This window comes from Schistocerca serialis, chromosome 6 (assembly GCF_023864345.2).
Source record: "Schistocerca serialis cubense isolate TAMUIC-IGC-003099 chromosome 6, iqSchSeri2.2, whole genome shotgun sequence".
Classification (NCBI taxonomy): Eukaryota; Metazoa; Arthropoda; class Insecta; order Orthoptera; family Acrididae; genus Schistocerca; species Schistocerca serialis.
The window spans coordinates 174,045,561-174,066,299 of record NC_064643.1 but is presented as its reverse complement, the minus strand read 5'-3'; the positions used below and the strand labels follow the sequence as shown (position 1 = coordinate 174,066,299).

The following is a 20,739-nucleotide window of genomic DNA, read 5'->3' as shown; positions in this document are numbered from 1 at the left end:
AGCTCCCTCCGGCTGCTCAGCCGGGGACGCAACAGCCTCCTCCGGCCTCACTTGTTCGGAAGGGATCCCTTGGGGGCGTCCCTTCCAAGGACTTCCCCAGTGTCTCACAAGACACTAGCCAGTGGCTGAAGAAGCCACCAGCTGCTGGTCGAAGGGCTTCACGCTCTTCCTCTGTTCCTGATGATGCGTCAGGAAAGCCCTCCCAGCATGACAACCCTCCTCCCAAAGCCAAGAGAGAGAAGAGGAAGCTCTCCAAGAAGAATAAGGACCCAGTGGTTCCCGCACCAACGCTCCCTGTCAGCTCAGCCTCTGAGGACGAGGTCGAGCTCTTTGCGTCCCCTGATGACCTGGATCTCGCCGTCTCCTCAGAAACGATGGCCGTAGTGACGTCCGTCGCTCAGTCGGTGGCAGCATGTGACCCTGCCAAGTAATTTGCCTTTTCAGTGCCTGCATGCCCCTACCGGACACGCTTTGTACAATCCTCCAGTGGAATTGTGGCGGTTATTTTAGCCATCTCCCTGAGCTACGACAGCTCCTAAGCCTGACACCTGCTTTCTGCATTGCCCTCCAAGAAACCTGGTTCCCGGCAATGCGGACCCCTGTTCTTCGTGGATACAGGGGCTATTACTGCAACCGTAGCACTTACAATTGTGTGTCAGGTGGAGCCTGCGTGTATGTCCTTACCTCTGTATATAGTGCTCCTGTGCCCCTTCAAACATCATTGGAAGCTGTGGCTGTCCGTGTAAGGACTACCCAGGACATAACCGTCTGCAGTGTCTATCTCCCTCCAGGTGGTACAGTCTCCCTGACCGAAATGGCTGCGCTTGTCGCCCAACTCCCCACGCCTTTTCTTCTCCTGGGGGATTTTAACGCCCACAATCCCCTGTGGGGTGGAACGAAGGTTACTGGCCGAGGCAGGGAGGTCGAGAATCTCATCTCCCAACTCGACCTCTGCCTCTTAAACTCTGGCGCCGCCACACATTTCAGTGTGGCGCATGGCACGTTCTCGGCCATCGATCTGTCGTTGTGCAGCCCAGGGCTTGTACCATCGGTCCACTGGAGAGTCCATGAGGACTTGTGTGGTAGTGACCATTTTCCGATCTTCCTTTCACTACCACAGCGTCACTCCTTTGCGCGCTCGCCTAGATGGGCATTTAGCAAGGCGAACTGGGACACGTTCTGCTCTGCTGCCACTGTTGACTCTCTCCCCCATGGTACCATCGATGTGGCGGTTGAGACACTGACTGCAGCGCTTGCTTCCGCTGCGGAACGTACCATTCCTCGTTCGTTCGGGTGCCCCCGGCGAAAGTCGGTGCCTTGGTGGTCTCCAGAGGTCGCTGCCGCCATTAAAGAACGTCGGCGGGCTCTTCTGCGACATAAGCGGCACCCGTCTTTGGAGAACCTCATTTTATTCAAACGTCTCCGTGCTCAGGTACGGAGGCTTATCAAACGGCGGAAACAGGAGTGTTGGGAGAGGTACGTTTCCAAGATTGGTTCCCGTACTTCCCCCTCCCAGGTGTGGCTGAAGATTCGGCGCATCTTTGGATTGCAGCACTCTACAGGTGTCCCAGGGCTTACCATCAACGGGGCCGATGCAATCGCCGAGCATTTCGCTCAGCACTATGTCCGGGCCTCTGCGTCGGGGAATTACCCGCCTGCGTTTCGCGCGCTCAAACGCCGGGAGGAAGGCAAACGGCTTTCTTTCGCTTCTCGCCACCCTGAGGCGTATAACGCCCCATTTAGTTTGTGGGAACTCCAGAGCGCCCTGGCACAGTGCCCCGATACAGCCTCTGGGCCAGATGGCGTCCACAATCAGATGCTAAAACACCTGTCCCCGGACTGTCAGCGATGTGTTCTTGCCATCTTCAACCGCCTATGGGGTGATGGTGTCTTTCCGTCGCAATGGCGAGAAAGTACCATCATTCCAGTGCTGAAGCCTGGTAAGGACCCGCTTACTGTGGATAGTTATCGGCCCATTAGCTTAACCAATACTCTGTGCAAGCTGCTGGAACGCATGGTGAGTCGACGGCTGTGTTGGCTGCTCGAGTCTCGGGGTCTCCTGGCTCCATGCCAGAGCGGCTTCCGTCAGGGCCGTTCCACCGCCGATACTTTGGTCCTCCTTGAGTCTGCAATCCGCACTGCTTTTTCCAGGCGCCAACACCTCGTCTCCGTCTTTTTTGACCTCTCCAGAGCATATGACACGACGTGGCGCCACCATATTCTCGCCACGTTGCACGGGTGGGGTCTCCGGGGCTCTCTCCCCATTTTTATTCAGAATTTTTTATCTGTTCGGACATTCCGCGTTTTAATTGGCACATCCCATAGTTCCCTTCATATCCAGGAGAACGGCGTTCCACAGGGCTCTGTATTGAGCGTGCCCCTTTTCCTTGTGGCCATTAATGGCCTTGCAGCAGCAGTAGGGTCCTCTGTCTCGCCCACGTTATATGCTGACGATTTCTGCATCTTTTTCAGCTCCTCCACCATTGGCGTTGCAGAACGTCGGTTGCAGGGAGCCATACGCAAGGCACAGGCGTGGGCCCTAGCCCATGGGTTTCAGTTTTCTCCTGCGAAGACTTGTGTTATGCACTTTTGTCGGCGTCGCACTGTCCATCCCCACCCTGAGCTTTATCTTCAGGATGCTAAGCTCAGGGTTGTTGACACTTACCGTTTTCTGGGATTGCTGTTCGATGCCCGGCTTACTTGGCTTAAACATATTTGTGAGCTCAAGCGTCAGTGCTGGCAGCATCTGAATGCCCTCCGCTGCCTCAGCAACACAACTTGGGGTGCCGACCGTAACACGCTGCTGCAGCTCTACAAAGCCCTTGTGCTGTCCCGACTGGATTATGGGAGTGTGGCGTATGGCTCAGCGTCGCACTCAGCGTTGCAACTGCTGGACCCCATTCACCACTGTGGGGTTCGACAGGCGACAGGAGCATTCCGCACCAGTCCTGTTAATAGCCTACTTGCTGAGGCAGGGGTTCCTCCGCTCTACATTCGGCGTCAACAACTCTTAGCCAACTATGCTGCCCACGTCCGTTGTTCTCCCCGTCACCCTAACTACCGTCTCCTTTTCACCGATGCGGCAGTCCATCTTCCACGCCGGCGGCCGCGATCAGGCCATGCAATTGGGATCCGTGTTCAGTCCCTGCTTAGTGAACTCGAGTCTTTGCCTCTTCCATCTGCTTTTCAGGTCCGCCCACATACACCACCTTGGTGTATCCGTCGGCCGCAGCTTCAGCTGGACCTCTCCCAATGGCAAAAGGATTCAGTTCCTCCTGCAGTCTTGCGCCGCCAATTTCTTGCTCTCCTCGACGAATCCCGTGACTCGGCGGTTATCTATACCGATGGCTCGATGGTTGATGGCCGTGTGGGGTACGCTTATGTTCATGCGGACTATGTCGACCAACGCTCCTTGCCGGACGGCTGCAGTGTTTACACTGCAGAGCTAACAGCTATTTTTCGTGCCCTTGCGCGTGTTCGTACCAGCACTGGCGAGTCTTTTGTCATTTGCAGTGACTCTCTCAGTAGTCTCCAGGCTCTTGACCAGTGCTACCCACGCCATCCCATTGTTGTTGCCATCCAGGAGTCCGTTCATGCTCTTGCACAACGTGGCCGTTCAGTGGTGTTCATATGGACCCCGGGACACGTTGGGATAGCGGGCAACGAACACGCCGACAAGTTAGCTAAAGAAGCCACCCGCAAACTGCCGTTGGAGATCGGCCTCCCGGCCACTGATCTCCGATCGGTGTTACGCCGTCGGGTCTTTGGGATGTGGGCCGACGAATGGCGCACCCTGTCTGTGCCCAACAAGCTGCGGCGTGTAAAGGAGACAACGACTGTGTGGGGTTCCTCCATGCGGGCCTCTCGGAGGGACTCTGTGGTTCTCTGTAGGCTCCGCATTGGTCACTCTTGGCTGACGCATGGTCATCTGCTGCGTCGAGAGGACCCCCCTCATTGTCGCTGTGGTGTGCTTATGACGGTGGCCCATATATTGTTGGACTGTCCTCTTTTAACCGCCCTCAGGCGAACTTTTAATCTCCAGGGTGCTTTATCATCTCTCTTAGGTGACAATGTCTCTATGGCAGATCGGGTTTTAAGTTTTATTCGCGCAAGCGGCTTTTATAGGTCCATTTAAATTTTTTTTAACATCACCCTCTTTTGAGCTCTCTCTTTTACTTAGTTTTGTGTTGTGATTCGACTCCGCCCTAAACTTTTAGGCCGGAGGTTTTAACGTGTTGCAGAGTGGCTGGCTCATCCTATTATTTTCGTGATCAGCCAGCCACAGTTCTCTGCTGTGCAGTTTTACTTCCAATCTGCCTTTGTTCTCTATGTTGTTTTTGTTGCTGTGCTCTGTTTTCCATGTTGTCTTACAATGGCCCATGGGGCTTATCTTCCCCTGGAGTTTTTCTTTTAGTGCTTCGCTTGACTGGTGGATAGTTCCCCTGTGCTCTGTGTTTTTATGAAACAAGGGACCGATGACCTTTGTAGTTTGGTCCCTTTAATCTTTAACCCAACCAACCAACCTGGACACCAGGGACAAGATGCGTCCTCCGCTAGTGCCGAAGGCTGCACGCGCCCAGCGAATGACAGGAGGTGCAACGAGCAGCAGTGCGTCTCACACACGCGGCGGTGAGGCGCGCCCCCCGCACGCGTCCTCGAGGAACTGGCTGTTGCGGAAGGAAGTGCTTTCGTCAAATGCGGCGGAAAACTAACATTTTGTGTGTTGGGAAAAAAGCCGAACGCGAATTCTGCCGTGGTCCTACATTAGATGCGCGCCAACGGCCATACCATGATGGATACACCGGTTCTCGTCCGATCACCGAAGTTAAGCATCATTGGGCCCAGTTAGTACTTGGATGGGTGACCACCTGGGAAACCTGGGTGCTGTTGGCTACCTTCCTTTTTTTTTTCGTTTTGGTATTATGTCGCTACCCCTGCCAGCCCAATTTTCACACTACCTTTCTGTTGTGACAAAGATGCTTCCTTATGCCTTTTAAACTACTGTAATGGTACGAAAATGCAGTAATTAACTCGGTTTGAGGGACAATGTGCTAACCAAGTTTGCCAAGAAGACTTTGAAAACGACAAAACAGTACGAATCGGCAGGTGATTTCTGAAATACGTCACCGCCTATTGTTGTGTAGGAGTGTAGAGTTCCAAATTTGGTTTGTAATCATGACTTTATTCCTTAGTCGTCTCGTCTCGTCCCGCAGACGTTTGTCGTGCTTGCGCTGTCATATGGACCACGACCCGAGCGGCAGCGAGCGGCAGTCGGGACAAGTCGGGACGGGGACAGGGACAGGAATGGTGCGAATGCACTGCAAACTACGCAGACACCTGGTGTGAGGCGAGGCGAGGCGAGGCGAGGAAGCCCACATCGCTACCAGTGGCGCCCTCCAGCACGACACTGCACCACCCCGCACAGGCCCTCCGCTGGTCACCAGGGACAAGATGCGTCCTCCGCTAGTGCCGAAGGCTGCACGCGCCCAGCGAATGACAGGAGGTGCAACGAGCAGCAGTGCGTCTCACACACGCGGCGGTGGGGCGCGCCCCCCGCACGCGTCCTCGAGGAACTGGCTGTTGCGGAAGGAAGTGCTTTCGTCAAATGCGGCGGAAAACTAACATTTTGTGTGTTGGGAAAAAAGCCGAACGCGAATTCTGCCGTGGTCCTACATTAGATGCGTGCCAACGGCCATACCATGATGGATACACCGGTTCTCGTCCGATCACCGAAGTTAAGCATCATTGGGCCCAGTTAGTACTTGGATGGGTGACCACCTGGGAAACCTGGGTGCTGTTGGCTACCTTCCTTTTTTTTTTCGTTTTGGTATTATGTCGCTACCCCTGCCAGCCCAATTTTCACACTACCTTTCTGTTGTGACAAAGATGCTTCCTTATGCCTTTTAAACTACTGTAATGGTACGAAAATGCAGTAATTAACTCGGTTTGAGGGACAATGTGCTAACCAAGTTTGCCAAGAAGACTTTGAAAACGACAAAACAGTACGAATCGGCAGGTGATTTCTGAAATACGTCACCGCCTATTGTTGTGTAGGAGTGTAGATTTCCAAATTTGGTTTGTAATCATGACTTTATTCCTTAGTCGTCTCGTCTCGTCCCGCAGACGTTTGTCGTGCTTGCGCTGTCATATGGACCACGACCCGAGCGGCAGCGAGCGGCAGTCGGGACAAGTCGGGACGGGGACAGGGACAGGAATGGTGCGAATGCACTGCAAACTACGCAGACACCTGGTGTGAGGCGAGGCGAGGCGAGGCGAGGAAGCCCACATCGCTACCAGTGGCGCCTTCCAGCACGACACTGCACCACCCCGCACAGGCCCTCCGCTGGTCACCAGGGACAAGATGCGTCCTCCGCTAGTGCCGAAGGCTGCACGCGCCCAGCGAATGACAGGAGGTGCAACGAGCAGCAGTGCGTCTCACACACGCGGCGGTGGGGCGCGCCCCCCGCACGCGTCCTCGAGGAACTGGCTGTTGCGGAAGGAAGTGCTTTCGTCAAATGCGGCGGAAAACTAACATTTTGTGTGTTGGGAAAAAAGCCGAACGCGAATTCTGCCGTGGTCCTACATTAGATGCGCGCCAACGGCCATACCATGATGGATACACCGGTTCTCGTCCGATCACCGAAGTTAAGCATCATTGGGCCCAGTTAGTACTTGGATGGGTGACCACCTGGGAAACCTGGGTGCTGTTGGCTACCTTCCTTTTTTTTTTCGTTTTGGTATTATGTCGCTACCCCTGCCAGCCCAATTTTCACACTACCTTTCTGTTGTGACAAAGATGCTTCCTTATGCCTTTTAAACTACTGTAATGGTACGAAAATGCAGTAATTAACTCGGTTTGAGGGACAATGTGCTAACCAAGTTTGCCAAGAAGACTTTGAAAACGACAAAACTGTACGAATCGGCAGGTGATTTCTGAAATACGTCACCGCCTATTGTTGTGTAGGAGTGTAGAGTTCCAAATTTGGTTTGTAATCATGACTTTATTCCTTAGTCCTTCTCGTCTCGTCCCGCAGACGTTTGTCGTGCTTGCGCTGTCATATGGACCACGACCCGAGCGGCAGCGAGCGGCAGTCGGGACAAGTCGGGACGGGGACAGGGACAGGAATGGTGCGAATGCACTGCAAACTACGCAGACACCTGGTGTGAGGCGAGGCGAGGCGAGGCGAGGAAGCCCACATCGCTACCAGTGGCGCCCTCCAGCACGACACTGCACCACCCCGCACAGGCCCTCCGCTGGTCACCAGGGACAAGATGCGTCCTCCGCTAGTGCCGCAGGCTGCACGCGCCCAGCGAATGACAGGAGGTGCAACGAGCAGCAGTGCGTCTCACACACGCGGCGGTGGGGCGCGCCCCCCGCACGCGTCCTCGAGGAACTGGCTGTTGCGGAAGGAAGTGCTTTCGTCAAATGCGGCGGAAAACTAACATTTTGTGTGTTGGGAAAAAAGCCGAACGCGAATTCTGCCGTGGTCCTACATTAGATGCGTGCCAACGGCCATACCATGATGGATACACCGGTTCTCGTCCGATCACCGAAGTTAAGCATCATTGGGCCCAGTTAGTACTTGGATGGGTGACCACCTGGGAAACCTGGGTGCTGTTGGCTACCTTCCTTTTTTTTTTCGTTTTGGTATTATGTCGCTACCCCTGCCAGCCCAATTTTCACACTACCTTTCTGTTGTGACAAAGATGCTTCCTTATGCCTTTCAAACTACTGTAATGGTACGAAAATGCAGTAATTAACTCGGTTTGAGGGACAATGTGCTAACCAAGTTTGCCAAGAAGACTTTGAAAACGACAAAACAGTACGAATCGGCAGGTGATTTCTGAAATACGTCACCGCCTATTGTTGTGTAGGAGTGTAGAGTTCCAAATTTGGTTTGTAATCATGACTTTATTCCTTAGTCCTTCTCGTCTCGTCCCGCAGACGTTTGTCGTGCTTGCGCTGTCATATGGACCACGACCCGAGCGGCAGCGAGCGGCAGTCGGGACAAGTCGGGACGGGGACAGGGACAGGAATGGTGCGAATGCACTGCAAACTACGCAGACACCTGGTGTGAGGCGAGGCGAGGCGAGGCGAGGAAGCCCACATCGCTACCAGTGGCGCCCTCCAGCACGACACTGCACCACCCCGCACAGGCCCTCCGCTGGTCACCAGGGACAAGATGCGTCCTCCGCTAGTGCCGAAGGCTGCACGCGCCCAGCGAATGACAGGAGGTGCAACGAGCAGCAGTGCGTCTCACACACGCGGCGGTGGGGCGCGCCCCCCGCACGCGTCCTCGAGGAACTGGCTGTTGCGGAAGGAAGTGCTTTCGTCAAATGCGGCGGAAAACTAACATTTTGTGTGTTGGGAAAAAAGCCGAACGCGAATTCTGCCGTGGTCCTACATTAGATGCGTGCCAACGGCCATACCATGATGGATACACCGGTTCTCGTCCGATCACCGAAGTTAAGCATCATTGGGCCCAGTTAGTACTTGGATGGGTGACCACCTGGGAAACCTGGGTGCTGTTGGCTACCTTCCTTTTTTTTTTCGTTTTGGTATTATGTCGCTACCCCTGCCAGCCCAATTTTCACACTACCTTTCTGTTGTGACAAAGATGCTTCCTTATGCCTTTTAAACTACTGTAATGGTACGAAAATGCAGTAATTAACTCGGTTTGAGGGACAATGTGCTAACCAAGTTTGCCAAGAAGACTTTGAAAACGACAAAACAGTACGAATCGGCAGGTGATTTCTGAAATACGTCACCGCCTATTGTTGTGTAGGAGTGTAGAGTTCCAAATTTGGTTTGTAATCATGACTTTATTCCTTAGTCGTCTCGTCTCGTCCCGCAGACGTTTGTCGTGCTTGCGCTGTCATATGGACCACGACCCGAGCGGCAGCGAGCGGCAGTTGGGACAAGTCGGGACGGGGACAGGGACAGGAATGGTGCGAATGCACTGCAAACTACGCAGACACCTGGTGTGAGCCGAGGCGAGGCGAGGCGAGGAAGCCCACATCGCTACCAGTGGCGCCCTCCAGCACGACACTGCACCACCCCGCACAGGCCCTCCGCTGGACACCAGGGACAAGATGCGTCCTCCGCTAGTGCCGAAGGCTGCACGCGCCCAGCGAATGACAGGAGGTGCAACGAGCAGCAGTGCGTCTCACACACGCGGCGGTGGGGCGCGCCCCCCGCACGCGTCCTCGAGGAACTGGCTGTTGCGGAAGGAAGTGCTTTCGTCAAATGCGGCGGAAAACTAACATTTTGTGTGTTGGGAAAAAAGCCGAACGCGAATTCTGCCGTGGTCCTACATTAGATGCGCGCCAACGGCCATACCATGATGGATACACCGGTTCTCGTCCGATCACCGAAGTTAAGCATCATTGGGCCCAGTTAGTACTTGGATGGGTGACCACCTGGGAAACCTGGGTGCTGTTGGCTACCTTCCTTTTTTTTTTCGTTTTGGTATTATGTCGCTACCCCTGCCAGCCCAATTTTCACACTACCTTTCTGTTGTGACAAAGATGCTTCCTTATGCCTTTTAAACTACTGTAATGGTACGAAAATGCAGTAATTAACTCGGTTTGAGGGACAATGTGCTAACCAAGTTTGCCAAGAAGACTTTGAAAACGACAAAACAGTACGAATCGGCAGGTGATTTCTGAAATACGTCACCGCCTATTGTTGTGTAGGAGTGTAGAGTTCCAAATTTGGTTTGTAATCATGACTTTATTCCTTAGTCCTTCTCGTCTCGTCCCGCAGACGTTTGTCGTGCTTGCGCTGTCATATGGACCACGACCCGAGCGGCAGCGAGCGGCAGTCGGGACAAGTCGGGACGGGGACAGGGACAGGAATGGTGCGAATGCACTGCAAACTACGCAGACACCTGGTGTGAGGCGTGGCGAGGCGAGGCGAGGAAGCCCACATCGCTACCAGTGGCGCCCTCCAGCACGACACTGCACCACCCCGCACAGGCCCTCCGCTGGTCACCAGGGACAAGATGCGTCCTCCGCTAGTGCCGAAGGCTGCACGCGCCCAGCGAATGACAGGAGGTGCAACGAGCAGCAGTGCGTCTCACACACGCGGCGGTGGGGCGCGCCCCCCGCACGCGTCCTCGAGGAACTGGCTGTTGCGGAAGGAAGTGCTTTCGTCAAATGCGGCGGAAAACTAACATTTTGTGTGTTGGGAAAAAAGCCGAACGCGAATTCTGCCGTGGTCCTACATTAGATGCGTGCCAACGGCCATACCATGATGGATACACCGGTTCTCGTCCGATCACCGAAGTTAAGCATCATTGGGCCCAGTTAGTACTTGGATGGGTGACCACCTGGGAAACCTGGGTGCTGTTGGCTACCTTCCTTTTTTTTTTCGTTTTGGTATTATGTCGCTACCCCTGCCAGCCCAATTTTCACACTACCTTTCTGTTGTGACAAAGATGCTTCCTTATGCCTTTTAAACTACTGTAATGGTACGAAAATGCAGTAATTAACTCGGTTTGAGGGACAATGTGCTAACCAAGTTTGCCAAGAAGACTTTGAAAACGACAAAACAGTACGAATCGGCAGGTGATTTCTGAAATACGTCACCGCCTATTGTTGTGTAGGAGTGTAGAGTTCCAAATTTGGTTTGTAATCATGACTTTATTCCTTAGTCGTCTCGTCTCGTCCCGCAGACGTTTGTCGTGCTTGCGCTGTCATATGGACCACGACCCGAGCGGCAGCGAGCGGCAGTTGGGACAAGTCGGGACGGGGACAGGGACAGGAATGGTGCGAATGCACTGCAAACTACGCAGACACCTGGTGTGAGCCGAGGCGAGGCGAGGCGAGGAAGCCCACATCGCTACCAGTGGCGCCCTCCAGCACGACACTGCACCACCCCGCACAGGCCCTCCGCTGGACACCAGGGACAAGATGCGTCCTCCGCTAGTGCCGAAGGCTGCACGCGCCCAGCGAATGACAGGAGGTGCAACGAGCAGCAGTGCGTCTCACACACGCGGCGGTGGGGCGCGCCCCCCGCACGCGTCCTCGAGGAACTGGCTGTTGCGGAAGGAAGTGCTTTCGTCAAATGCGGCGGAAAACTAACATTTTGTGTGTTGGGAAAAAAGCCGAACGCGAATTCTGCCGTGGTCCTACATTAGATGCGCGCCAACGGCCATACCATGATGGATACACCGGTTCTCGTCCGATCACCGAAGTTAAGCATCATTGGGCCCAGTTAGTACTTGGATGGGTGACCACCTGGGAAACCTGGGTGCTGTTGGCTACCTTCCTTTTTTTTTTCGTTTTGGTATTATGTCGCTACCCCTGCCAGCCCAATTTTCACACTACCTTTCTGTTGTGACAAAGATGCTTCCTTATGCCTTTTAAACTACTGTAATGGTACGAAAATGCAGTAATTAACTCGGTTTGAGGGACAATGTGCTAACCAAGTTTGCCAAGAAGACTTTGAAAACGACAAAACAGTACGAATCGGCAGGTGATTTCTGAAATACGTCACCGCCTATTGTTGTGTAGGAGTGTAGAGTTCCAAATTTGGTTTGTAATCATGACTTTATTCCTTAGTCGTCTCGTCTCGTCCCGCAGACGTTTGTCGTGCTTGCGCTGTCATATGGACCACGACCCGAGCGGCAGCGAGCGGCAGTCGGGACAAGTCGGGACGGGGACAGGGACAGGAATGGTGCGAATGCACTGCAAACTACGCAGACACCTGGTGTGAGCCGAGGCGAGGCGAGGCGAGGAAGCCCACATCGCTACCAGTGGCGCCCTCCAGCACGACACTGCACCACCCCGCACAGGCCCTCCGCTGGACACCAGGGACAAGATGCGTCCTCCGCTAGTGCCGAAGGCTGCACGCGCCCAGCGAATGACAGGAGGTGCAACGAGCAGCAGTGCGTCTCACACACGCGGCGGTGGGGCGCGCCCCCCGCACGCGTCCTCGAGGAACTGGCTGTTGCGGAAGGAAGTGCTTTCGTCAAATGCGGCGGAAAACTAACATTTTGTGTGTTGGGAAAAAAGCCGAACGCGAATTCTGCCGTGGTCCTACATTAGATGCGCGCCAACGGCCATACCATGATGGATACACCGGTTCTCGTCCGATCACCGAAGTTAAGCATCATTGGGGCCAGTTAGTACTTGGATGGGTGACCACCTGGGAAACCTGGGTGCTGTTGGCTACCTTCCTTTTTTTTTTCGTTTTGGTATTATGTCGCTACCCCTGCCAGCCCAATTTTCACACTACCTTTCTGTTGTGACAAAGATGCTTCCTTATGCCTTTTAAACTACTGTAATGGTACGAAAATGCAGTAATTAACTCGGTTTGAGGGACAATGTGCTAACCAAGTTTGCCAAGAAGACTTTGAAAACGACAAAACAGTACGAATCGGCAGGTGATTTCTGAAATACGTCACCGCCTATTGTTGTGTAGGAGTGTAGAGTTCCAAATTTGGTTTGTAATCATGACTTTATTCCTTAGTCGTCTCGTCTCGTCCCGCAGACGTTTGTCGTGCTTGCGCTGTCATATGGACCACGACCCGAGCGGCAGCGAGCGGCAGTCGGGACAAGTCGGGACGGGGACAGGGACAGGAATGGTGCGAATGCACTGCAAACTACGCAGACACCTGGTGTGAGGCGTGGCGAGGCGAGGCGAGGAAGCCCACATCGCTACCAGTGGCGCCCTCCAGCACGACACTGCACCACCCCGCACAGGCCCTCCGCTGGTCACCAGGGACAAGATGCGTCCTCCGCTAGTGCCGAAGGCTGCACGCGCCCAGCGAATGACAGGAGGTGCAACGAGCAGCAGTGCGTCTCACACACGCGGCGGTGGGGCGCGCCCCCCGCACGCGTCCTCGAGGAACTGGCTGTTGCGGAAGGAAGTGCTTTCGTCAAATGCGGCGGAAAACTAACATTTTGTGTGTTGGGAAAAAAGCCGAACGCGAATTCTGCCGTGGTCCTACATTAGATGCGTGCCAACGGCCATACCATGATGGATACACCGGTTCTCGTCCGATCACCGAAGTTAAGCATCATTGGGCCCAGTTAGTACTTGGATGGGTGACCACCTGGGAAACCTGGGTGCTGTTGGCTACCTTCCTTTTTTTTTTCGTTTTGGTATTATGTCGCTACCCCTGCCAGCCCAATTTTCACACTACCTTTCTGTTGTGACAAAGATGCTTCCTTATGCCTTTTAAACTACTGTAATGGTACGAAAATGCAGTAATTAACTCGGTTTGAGGGACAATGTGCTAACCAAGTTTGCCAAGAAGACTTTGAAAACGACAAAACAGTACGAATCGGCAGGTGATTTCTGAAATACGTCACCGCCTATTGTTGTGTAGGAGTGTAGAGTTCCAAATTTGGTTTGTAATCATGACTTTATTCCTTAGTCGTCTCGTCTCGTCCCGCAGACGTTTGTCGTGCTTGCGCTGTCATATGGACCACGACCCGAGCGGCAGCGAGCGGCAGTTGGGACAAGTCGGGACGGGGACAGGGACAGGAATGGTGCGAATGCACTGCAAACTACGCAGACACCTGGTGTGAGCCGAGGCGAGGCGAGGCGAGGAAGCCCACATCGCTACCAGTGGCGCCCTCCAGCACGACACTGCACCACCCCGCACAGGCCCTCCGCTGGACACCAGGGACAAGATGCGTCCTCCGCTAGTGCCGAAGGCTGCACGCGCCCAGCGAATGACAGGAGGTGCAACGAGCAGCAGTGCGTCTCACACACGCGGCGGTGGGGCGCGCCCCCCGCACGCGTCCTCGAGGAACTGGCTGTTGCGGAAGGAAGTGCTTTCGTCAAATGCGGCGGAAAACTAACATTTTGTGTGTTGGGAAAAAAGCCGAACGCGAATTCTGCCGTGGTCCTACATTAGATGCGCGCCAACGGCCATACCATGATGGATACACCGGTTCTCGTCCGATCACCGAAGTTAAGCATCATTGGGCCCAGTTAGTACTTGGATGGGTGACCACCTGGGAAACCTGGGTGCTGTTGGCTACCTTCCTTTTTTTTTTCGTTTTGGTATTATGTCGCTACCCCTGCCAGCCCAATTTTCACACTACCTTTCTGTTGTGACAAAGATGCTTCCTTATGCCTTTTAAACTACTGTAATGGTACGAAAATGCAGTAATTAACTCGGTTTGAGGGACAATGTGCTAACCAAGTTTGCCAAGAAGACTTTGAAAACGACAAAACAGTACGAATCGGCAGGTGATTTCTGAAATACGTCACCGCCTATTGTTGTGTAGGAGTGTAGAGTTCCAAATTTGGTTTGTAATCATGACTTTATTCCTTAGTCGTCTCGTCTCGTCCCGCAGACGTTTGTCGTGCTTGCGCTGTCATATGGACCACGACCCGAGCGGCAGCGAGCGGCAGTCGGGACAAGTCGGGACGGGGACAGGGACAGGAATGGTGCGAATGCACTGCAAACTACGTAGACACCTGGTGTGAGCCGAGGCGAGGCGAGGCGAGGAAGCCCACATCGCTACCAGTGGCGCCCTCCAGCACGACACTGCACCACCCCGCACAGGCCCTCCGCTGGACACCAGGGACAAGATGCGTCCTCCGCTAGTGCCGAAGGCTGCACGCGCCCAGCGAATGACAGGAGGTGCAACGAGCAGCAGTGCGTCTCACACACGCGGCGGTGGGGCGCGCCCCCCGCACGCGTCCTCGAGGAACTGGCTGTTGCGGAAGGAAGTGCTTTCGTCAAATGCGGCGGAAAACTAACATTTTGTGTGTTGGGAAAAAAGCCGAACGCGAATTCTGCCGTGGTCCTACATTAGATGCGCGCCAACGGCCATACCATGATGGATACACCGGTTCTCGTCCGATCACCGAAGTTAAGCATCATTGGGGCCAGTTAGTACTTGGATGGGTGACCACCTGGGAAACCTGGGTGCTGTTGGCTACCTTCCTTTTTTTTTTCGTTTTGGTATTATGTCGCTACCCCTGCCAGCCCAATTTTCACACTACCTTTCTGTTGTGACAAAGATGCTTCCTTATGCCTTTTAAACTACTGTAATGGTACGAAAATGCAGTAATTAACTCGGTTTGAGGGACAATGTGCTAACCAAGTTTGCCAAGAAGACTTTGAAAACGACAAAACAGTACGAATCGGCAGGTGATTTCTGAAATACGTCACCGCCTATTGTTGTGTAGGAGTGTAGAGTTCCAAATTTGGTTTGTAATCATGACTTTATTCCTTAGTCGTCTCGTCTCGTCCCGCAGACGTTTGTCGTGCTTGCGCTGTCATATGGACCACGACCCGAGCGGCAGCGAGCGGCAGTCGGGACAAGTCGGGACGGGGACAGGGACAGGAATGGTGCGAATGCACTGCAAACTACGCAGACACCTGGTGTGAGCCGAGGCGAGGCGAGGCGAGGAAGCCCACATCGCTACCAGTGGCGCCCTCCAGCACGACACTGCACCACCCCGCACAGGCCCTCCGCTGGACACCAGGGACAAGATGCGTCCTCCGCTAGTGCCGAAGGCTGCACGCGCCCAGCGAATGACAGGAGGTGCAACGAGCAGCAGTGCGTCTCACACACGCGGCGGTGGGGCGCGCCCCCCGCACGCGTCCTCGAGGAACTGGCTGTTGCGGAAGGAAGTGCTTTCGTCAAATGCGGCGGAAAACTAACATTTTGTGTGTTGGGAAAAAAGCCGAACGCGAATTCTGCCGTGGTCCTACATTAGATGCGCGCCAACGGCCATACCATGATGGATACACCGGTTCTCGTCCGATCACCGAAGTTAAGCATCATTGGGGCCAGTTAGTACTTGGATGGGTGACCACCTGGGAAACCTGGGTGCTGTTGGCTACCTTCCTTTTTTTTTTCGTTTTGGTATTATGTCGCTACCCCTGCCAGCCCAATTTTCACACTACCTTTCTGTTGTGACAAAGATGCTTCCTTATGCCTTTTAAACTACTGTAATGGTACGAAAATGCAGTAATTAACTCGGTTTGAGGGAGAATGTGCTAACCAAGTTTGCCAAGAAGACTTTGAAAACGACAAAACAGTACGAATCGGCAGGTGATTTCTGAAATACGTCACCGCCTATTGTTGTGTAGGAGTGTAGAGTTCCAAATTTGGTTTGTAATCATGACTTTATTCCTTAGTCCTTCTCGTCTCGTCCCGCAGACGTTTGTCGTGCTTGCGCTGTCATATGGACCACGACCCGAGCGGCAGCGAGCGGCAGTCGGGACAAGTCGGGACGGGGACAGGGACAGGAATGGTGCGAATGCACTGCAAACTACGCAGACACCTGGTGTGAGGCGTGGCGAGGCGAGGCGAGGAAGCCCACATCGCTACCAGTGGCGCCCTCCAGCACGACACTGCACCACCCCGCACAGGCCCTCCGCTGGTCACCAGGGACAAGATGCGTCCTCCGCTAGTGCCGAAGGCTGCACGCGCCCAGCGAATGACAGGAGGTGCAACGAGCAGCAGTGCGTCTCACACACGCGGCGGTGGGGCGCGCCCCCCGCACGCGTCCTCGAGGAACTGGCTGTTGCGGAAGGAAGTGCTTTCGTCAAATGCGGCGGAAAACTAACATTTTGTGTGTTGGGAAAAAAGCCGAACGCGAATTCTGCCGTGGTCCTACATTAGATGCGTGCCAACGGCCATACCATGATGGATACACCGGTTCTCGTCCGATCACCGAAGTTAAGCATCATTGGGCCCAGTTAGTACTTGGATGGGTGACCACCTGGGAAACCTGGGTGCTGTTGGCTACCTTCCTTTTTTTTTTCGTTTTGGTATTATGTCGCTACCCCTGCCAGCCCAATTTTCACACTACCTTTCTGTTGTGACAAAGATGCTTCCTTATGCCTTTTAAACTACTGTAATGGTACGAAAATGCAGTAATTAACTCGGTTTGAGGGACAATGTGCTAACCAAGTTTGCCAAGAAGACTTTGAAAACGACAAAACAGTACGAATCGGCAGGTGATTTCTGAAATACGTCACCGCCTATTGTTGTGTAGGAGTGTAGAGTTCCAAATTTGGTTTGTAATCATGACTTTATTCCTTAGTCGTCTCGTCTCGTCCCGCAGACGTTTGTCGTGCTTGCGCTGTCATATGGACCACGACCCGAGCGGCAGCGAGCGGCAGTTGGGACAAGTCGGGACGGGGACAGGGACAGGAATGGTGCGAATGCACTGCAAACTACGCAGACACCTGGTGTGAGCCGAGGCGAGGCGAGGCGAGGAAGCCCACATCGCTACCAGTGGCGCCCTCCAGCACGACACTGCACCACCCCGCACAGGCCCTCCGCTGGACACCAGGGACAAGATGCGTCCTCCGCTAGTGCCGAAGGCTGCACGCGCCCAGCGAATGACAGGAGGTGCAACGAGCAGCAGTGCGTCTCACACACGCGGCGGTGGGGCGCGCCCCCCGCACGCGTCCTCGAGGAACTGGCTGTTGCGGAAGGAAGTGCTTTCGTCAAATGCGGCGGAAAACTAACATTTTGTGTGTTGGGAAAAAAGCCGAACGCGAATTCTGCCGTGGTCCTACATTAGATGCGCGCCAACGGCCATACCATGATGGATACACCGGTTCTCGTCCGATCACCGAAGTTAAGCATCATTGGGCCCAGTTAGTACTTGGATGGGTGACCACCTGGGAAACCTGGGTGCTGTTGGCTACCTTCCTTTTTTTTTTCGTTTTGGTATTATGTCGCTACCCCTGCCAGCCCAATTTTCACACTACCTTTCTGTTGTGACAAAGATGCTTCCTTATGCCTTTTAAACTACTGTAATGGTACGAAAATGCAGTAATTAACTCGGTTTGAGGGACAATGTGCTAACCAAGTTTGCCAAGAAGACTTTGAAAACGACAAAACAGTACGAATCGGCAGGTGATTTCTGAAATACGTCACCGCCTATTGTTGTGTAGGAGTGTAGAGTTCCAAATTTGGTTTGTAATCATGACTTTATTCCTTAGTCGTCTCGTCTCGTCCCGCAGACGTTTGTCGTGCTTGCGCTGTCATATGGACCACGACCCGGGCGGCAGCGAGCGGCAGTCGGGACAAGTCGGGACGGGGACAGGGACAGGAATGGTGCGAATGCACTGCAAACTACGCAGACACCTGGTGTGAGCCGAGGCGAGGCGAGGCGAGGAAGCCCACATCGCTACCAGTGGCGCCCTCCAGCACGACACTGCACCACCCCGCACAGGCCCTCCGCTGGACACCAGGGACAAGATGCGTCCTCCGCTAGTGCCGAAGGCTGCACGCGCCCAGCGAATGACAGGAGGTGCAACGAGCAGCAGTGCGTCTCACACACGCGGCGGTGGGGCGCGCCCCCCGCACGCGTCCTCGAGGAACTGGCTGTTGCGGAAGGAAGTGCTTTCGTCAAATGCGGCGGAAAACTAACATTTTGTGTGTTGGGAAAAAAGCCGAACGCGAATTCTGCCGTGGTCCTACATTAGATGCGCGCCAACGGCCATACCATGATGGATACACCGGTTCTCGTCCGATCACCGAAGTTAAGCATCATTGGGGCCAGTTAGTACTTGGATGGGTGACCACCTGGGAAACCTGGGTGCTGTTGGCTACCTTCCTTTTTTTTTTCGTTTTGGTATTATGTCGCTACCCCTGCCAGCCCAATTTTCACACTACCTTTCTGTTGTGACAAAGATGCTTCCTTATGCCTTTTAAACTACTGTAATGGTACGAAAATGCAGTAATTAACTCGGTTTGAGGGACAATGTGCTAACCAAGTTTGCCAAGAAGACTTTGAAAACGACAAAACAGTACGAATCGGCAGGTGATTTCTGAAATACGTCACCGCCTATTGTTGTGTAGGAGTGTAGAGTTCCAAATTTGGTTTGTAATCATGACTTTATTCCTTAGTCGTCTCGTCTCGTCCCGCAGACGTTTGTCGTGCTTGCGCTGTCATATGGACCACGACCCGAGCGGCAGCGAGCGGCAGTCGGGACAAGTCGGGACGGGGACAGGGACAGGAATGGTGCGAATGCACTGCAAACTACGCAGACACCTGGTGTGAGCCGAGGCGAGGCGAGGCGAGGAAGCCCACATCGCTACCAGTGGCGCCCTCCAGCACGACACTGCACCACCCCGCACAGGCCCTCCGCTGGACACCAGGGACAAGATGCGTCCTCCGCTAGTGCCGAAGGCTGCACGCGCCCAGCGAATGACAGGAGGTGCAACGAGCAGCAGTGCGTCTCACACACGCGGCGGTGGGGCGCGCCCCCCGCACGCGTCCTCGAGGAACTGGCTGTTGCGGAAGGAAGTGCTTTCGTCAAATGCGGCGGAAAACTAACATTTTGTGTGTTGGGAAAAAAGCCGAACGCGAATTCTGCCGTGGTCCTACATTAGATGCGCGCCAACGGCCATACCATGATGGATACACCGGTTCTCGTCCGATCACCGAAGTTAAGCATCATTGGGGCCAGTTAGTACTTGGATGGGTGACCACCTGGGAAACCTGGGTGCTGTTGGCTACCTTCCTTTTTTTTTTCGTTTTGGTATTATGTCGCTACCCCTGCCAGCCCAATTTTCACACTACCTTTCTGTTGTGACAAAGATGCTTCCTTATGCCTTTTAAACTACTGTAATGGTACGAAAATGCAGTAATTAACTCGGTTTGAGGGACAATGTGCTAACCAAGTTTGCCAAGAAGACTTTGAAAACGACAAAACAGTACGAATCGGCAGGTGATTTCTGAAATACGTCACCGCCTATTGTTGTGTAGGAGTGTAGAGTTCCAAATTTGGTTTGTAATCATGACTTTATTCCTTAGTCCTTCTCGTCTCGTCCCGCAGACGTTTGTCGTGCTTGCGCTGTCATATGGACCACGACCCGAGCGGCAGCGAGCGGCAGTCGGGACAAGTCGGGACGGGGACAGGGACAGGAATGGTGCGAATGCACTGCAAACTACGCAGACACCTGGTGTGAGGCGTGGCGAGGCGAGGCGAGGAAGCCCACATCGCTACCAGTGGCGCCCTCCAGCACGACACTGCACCACCCCGCACAGGCCCTCCGCTGGTCACCAGGGACAAGATGCGTCCTCCGCTAGTGCCGAAGGCTGCACGCGCCCAGCGAATGACAGGGGGTGCAACGAGCAGCAGTGCGTCTCACACACGCGGCGGTGGGGCGCGCCCCCCGCACGCGTCCTCGAGGAACTGGCTGTTGCGGAAGGAAGTGCTTTCGTCAAATGCGGCGGAAAACTAACATTTTGTGTGTTGGGAAAAAAGCCGAACGCGAATTCTGCCGTGGTCCTACATTAGATGCGTGCCAACGGCCATACCATGATGGATACACCGGTTCTCGTCCGATCACCGAAGTTAAGCATCATTGGGCCCAGTTAGTACTTGGATGGGTGACCACCTGGGAAACCTGGGTGCTGTTGGCTACCTTCCTTTTTTTTTTCGTTTTGGTATTATGTCGCTACCCCTGCCAGCCCAATTTTCACACTACCTTTCTGTTGTGACAAAGATGCTTCCTTATGCCTTTTAAACTACTGTAATGGTACGAAAATGCAGTAATTAACTCGGTTTGAGGGACAATGTGCTAACCAAGTTTGCCAAGAAGACTTTGAAAACGACAAAACAGTACGAATCGGCAGGTGATTTCTGAAATACGTCACCGCCTATTGTTGTGTAGGAGTGTAGAGTTCCAAATTTGGTTTGTAATCATGACTTTATTCCTTAGTCGTCTCGTCTCGTCCCGCAGACGTTTGTCGTGCTTGCGCTGTCATATGGACCACGACCCGAGCGGCAGCGA

At 54.0% G+C, this 20,739-nt stretch overlaps 18 non-coding genes across 18 annotated transcripts; all 18 read left to right on the top strand.

Moving 5' to 3' along the window:
- Positions 1-4,774: 4,774 nt before the first annotated feature.
- On the top strand, positions 4,775-4,893 carry LOC126485356 (5S ribosomal RNA). The gene has a single exon (XR_007587980.1). It is a non-coding gene; the product is annotated as a 5S ribosomal RNA (ribosomal RNA).
- A 791-nt stretch (positions 4,894-5,684) lies between these two features.
- LOC126485344 (5S ribosomal RNA) lies at positions 5,685-5,803 on the top strand. The gene has a single exon (XR_007587979.1). It is a non-coding gene; the product is annotated as a 5S ribosomal RNA (ribosomal RNA).
- Positions 5,804-6,594: 791 nt separating this feature from the next.
- Positions 6,595-6,713, top strand: LOC126485333 (5S ribosomal RNA). The gene has a single exon (XR_007587978.1). It is a non-coding gene; the product is annotated as a 5S ribosomal RNA (ribosomal RNA).
- Positions 6,714-7,505: 792 nt separating this feature from the next.
- On the top strand, positions 7,506-7,624 carry LOC126485321 (5S ribosomal RNA). The gene has a single exon (XR_007587977.1). It is a non-coding gene; the product is annotated as a 5S ribosomal RNA (ribosomal RNA).
- A 792-nt stretch (positions 7,625-8,416) lies between these two features.
- Positions 8,417-8,535, top strand: LOC126485308 (5S ribosomal RNA). Its single transcript, XR_007587974.1, has one exon. It is a non-coding gene; the product is annotated as a 5S ribosomal RNA (ribosomal RNA).
- A 791-nt stretch (positions 8,536-9,326) lies between these two features.
- LOC126485296 (5S ribosomal RNA) lies at positions 9,327-9,445 on the top strand. Its single transcript, XR_007587972.1, has one exon. It is a non-coding gene; the product is annotated as a 5S ribosomal RNA (ribosomal RNA).
- Positions 9,446-10,237: 792 nt separating this feature from the next.
- On the top strand, positions 10,238-10,356 carry LOC126485284 (5S ribosomal RNA). Its single transcript, XR_007587970.1, has one exon. It is a non-coding gene; the product is annotated as a 5S ribosomal RNA (ribosomal RNA).
- Positions 10,357-11,147: 791 nt separating this feature from the next.
- LOC126485272 (5S ribosomal RNA) lies at positions 11,148-11,266 on the top strand. The gene has a single exon (XR_007587968.1). It is a non-coding gene; the product is annotated as a 5S ribosomal RNA (ribosomal RNA).
- Positions 11,267-12,057: 791 nt separating this feature from the next.
- Positions 12,058-12,176, top strand: LOC126485243 (5S ribosomal RNA). Its single transcript, XR_007587964.1, has one exon. It is a non-coding gene; the product is annotated as a 5S ribosomal RNA (ribosomal RNA).
- Positions 12,177-12,967: 791 nt separating this feature from the next.
- On the top strand, positions 12,968-13,086 carry LOC126485261 (5S ribosomal RNA). The gene has a single exon (XR_007587966.1). It is a non-coding gene; the product is annotated as a 5S ribosomal RNA (ribosomal RNA).
- Positions 13,087-13,877: 791 nt separating this feature from the next.
- On the top strand, positions 13,878-13,996 carry LOC126485249 (5S ribosomal RNA). The gene has a single exon (XR_007587965.1). It is a non-coding gene; the product is annotated as a 5S ribosomal RNA (ribosomal RNA).
- A 791-nt stretch (positions 13,997-14,787) lies between these two features.
- Positions 14,788-14,906, top strand: LOC126485242 (5S ribosomal RNA). The gene has a single exon (XR_007587963.1). It is a non-coding gene; the product is annotated as a 5S ribosomal RNA (ribosomal RNA).
- A 791-nt stretch (positions 14,907-15,697) lies between these two features.
- LOC126485240 (5S ribosomal RNA) lies at positions 15,698-15,816 on the top strand. Its single transcript, XR_007587962.1, has one exon. It is a non-coding gene; the product is annotated as a 5S ribosomal RNA (ribosomal RNA).
- A 792-nt stretch (positions 15,817-16,608) lies between these two features.
- On the top strand, positions 16,609-16,727 carry LOC126485237 (5S ribosomal RNA). The gene has a single exon (XR_007587959.1). It is a non-coding gene; the product is annotated as a 5S ribosomal RNA (ribosomal RNA).
- A 791-nt stretch (positions 16,728-17,518) lies between these two features.
- Positions 17,519-17,637, top strand: LOC126485226 (5S ribosomal RNA). Its single transcript, XR_007587948.1, has one exon. It is a non-coding gene; the product is annotated as a 5S ribosomal RNA (ribosomal RNA).
- Positions 17,638-18,428: 791 nt separating this feature from the next.
- LOC126485239 (5S ribosomal RNA) lies at positions 18,429-18,547 on the top strand. The gene has a single exon (XR_007587961.1). It is a non-coding gene; the product is annotated as a 5S ribosomal RNA (ribosomal RNA).
- A 791-nt stretch (positions 18,548-19,338) lies between these two features.
- LOC126485238 (5S ribosomal RNA) lies at positions 19,339-19,457 on the top strand. The gene has a single exon (XR_007587960.1). It is a non-coding gene; the product is annotated as a 5S ribosomal RNA (ribosomal RNA).
- Positions 19,458-20,249: 792 nt separating this feature from the next.
- On the top strand, positions 20,250-20,368 carry LOC126485213 (5S ribosomal RNA). Its single transcript, XR_007587937.1, has one exon. It is a non-coding gene; the product is annotated as a 5S ribosomal RNA (ribosomal RNA).
- The last annotated feature ends 371 nt before the right edge of the window (positions 20,369-20,739 follow it).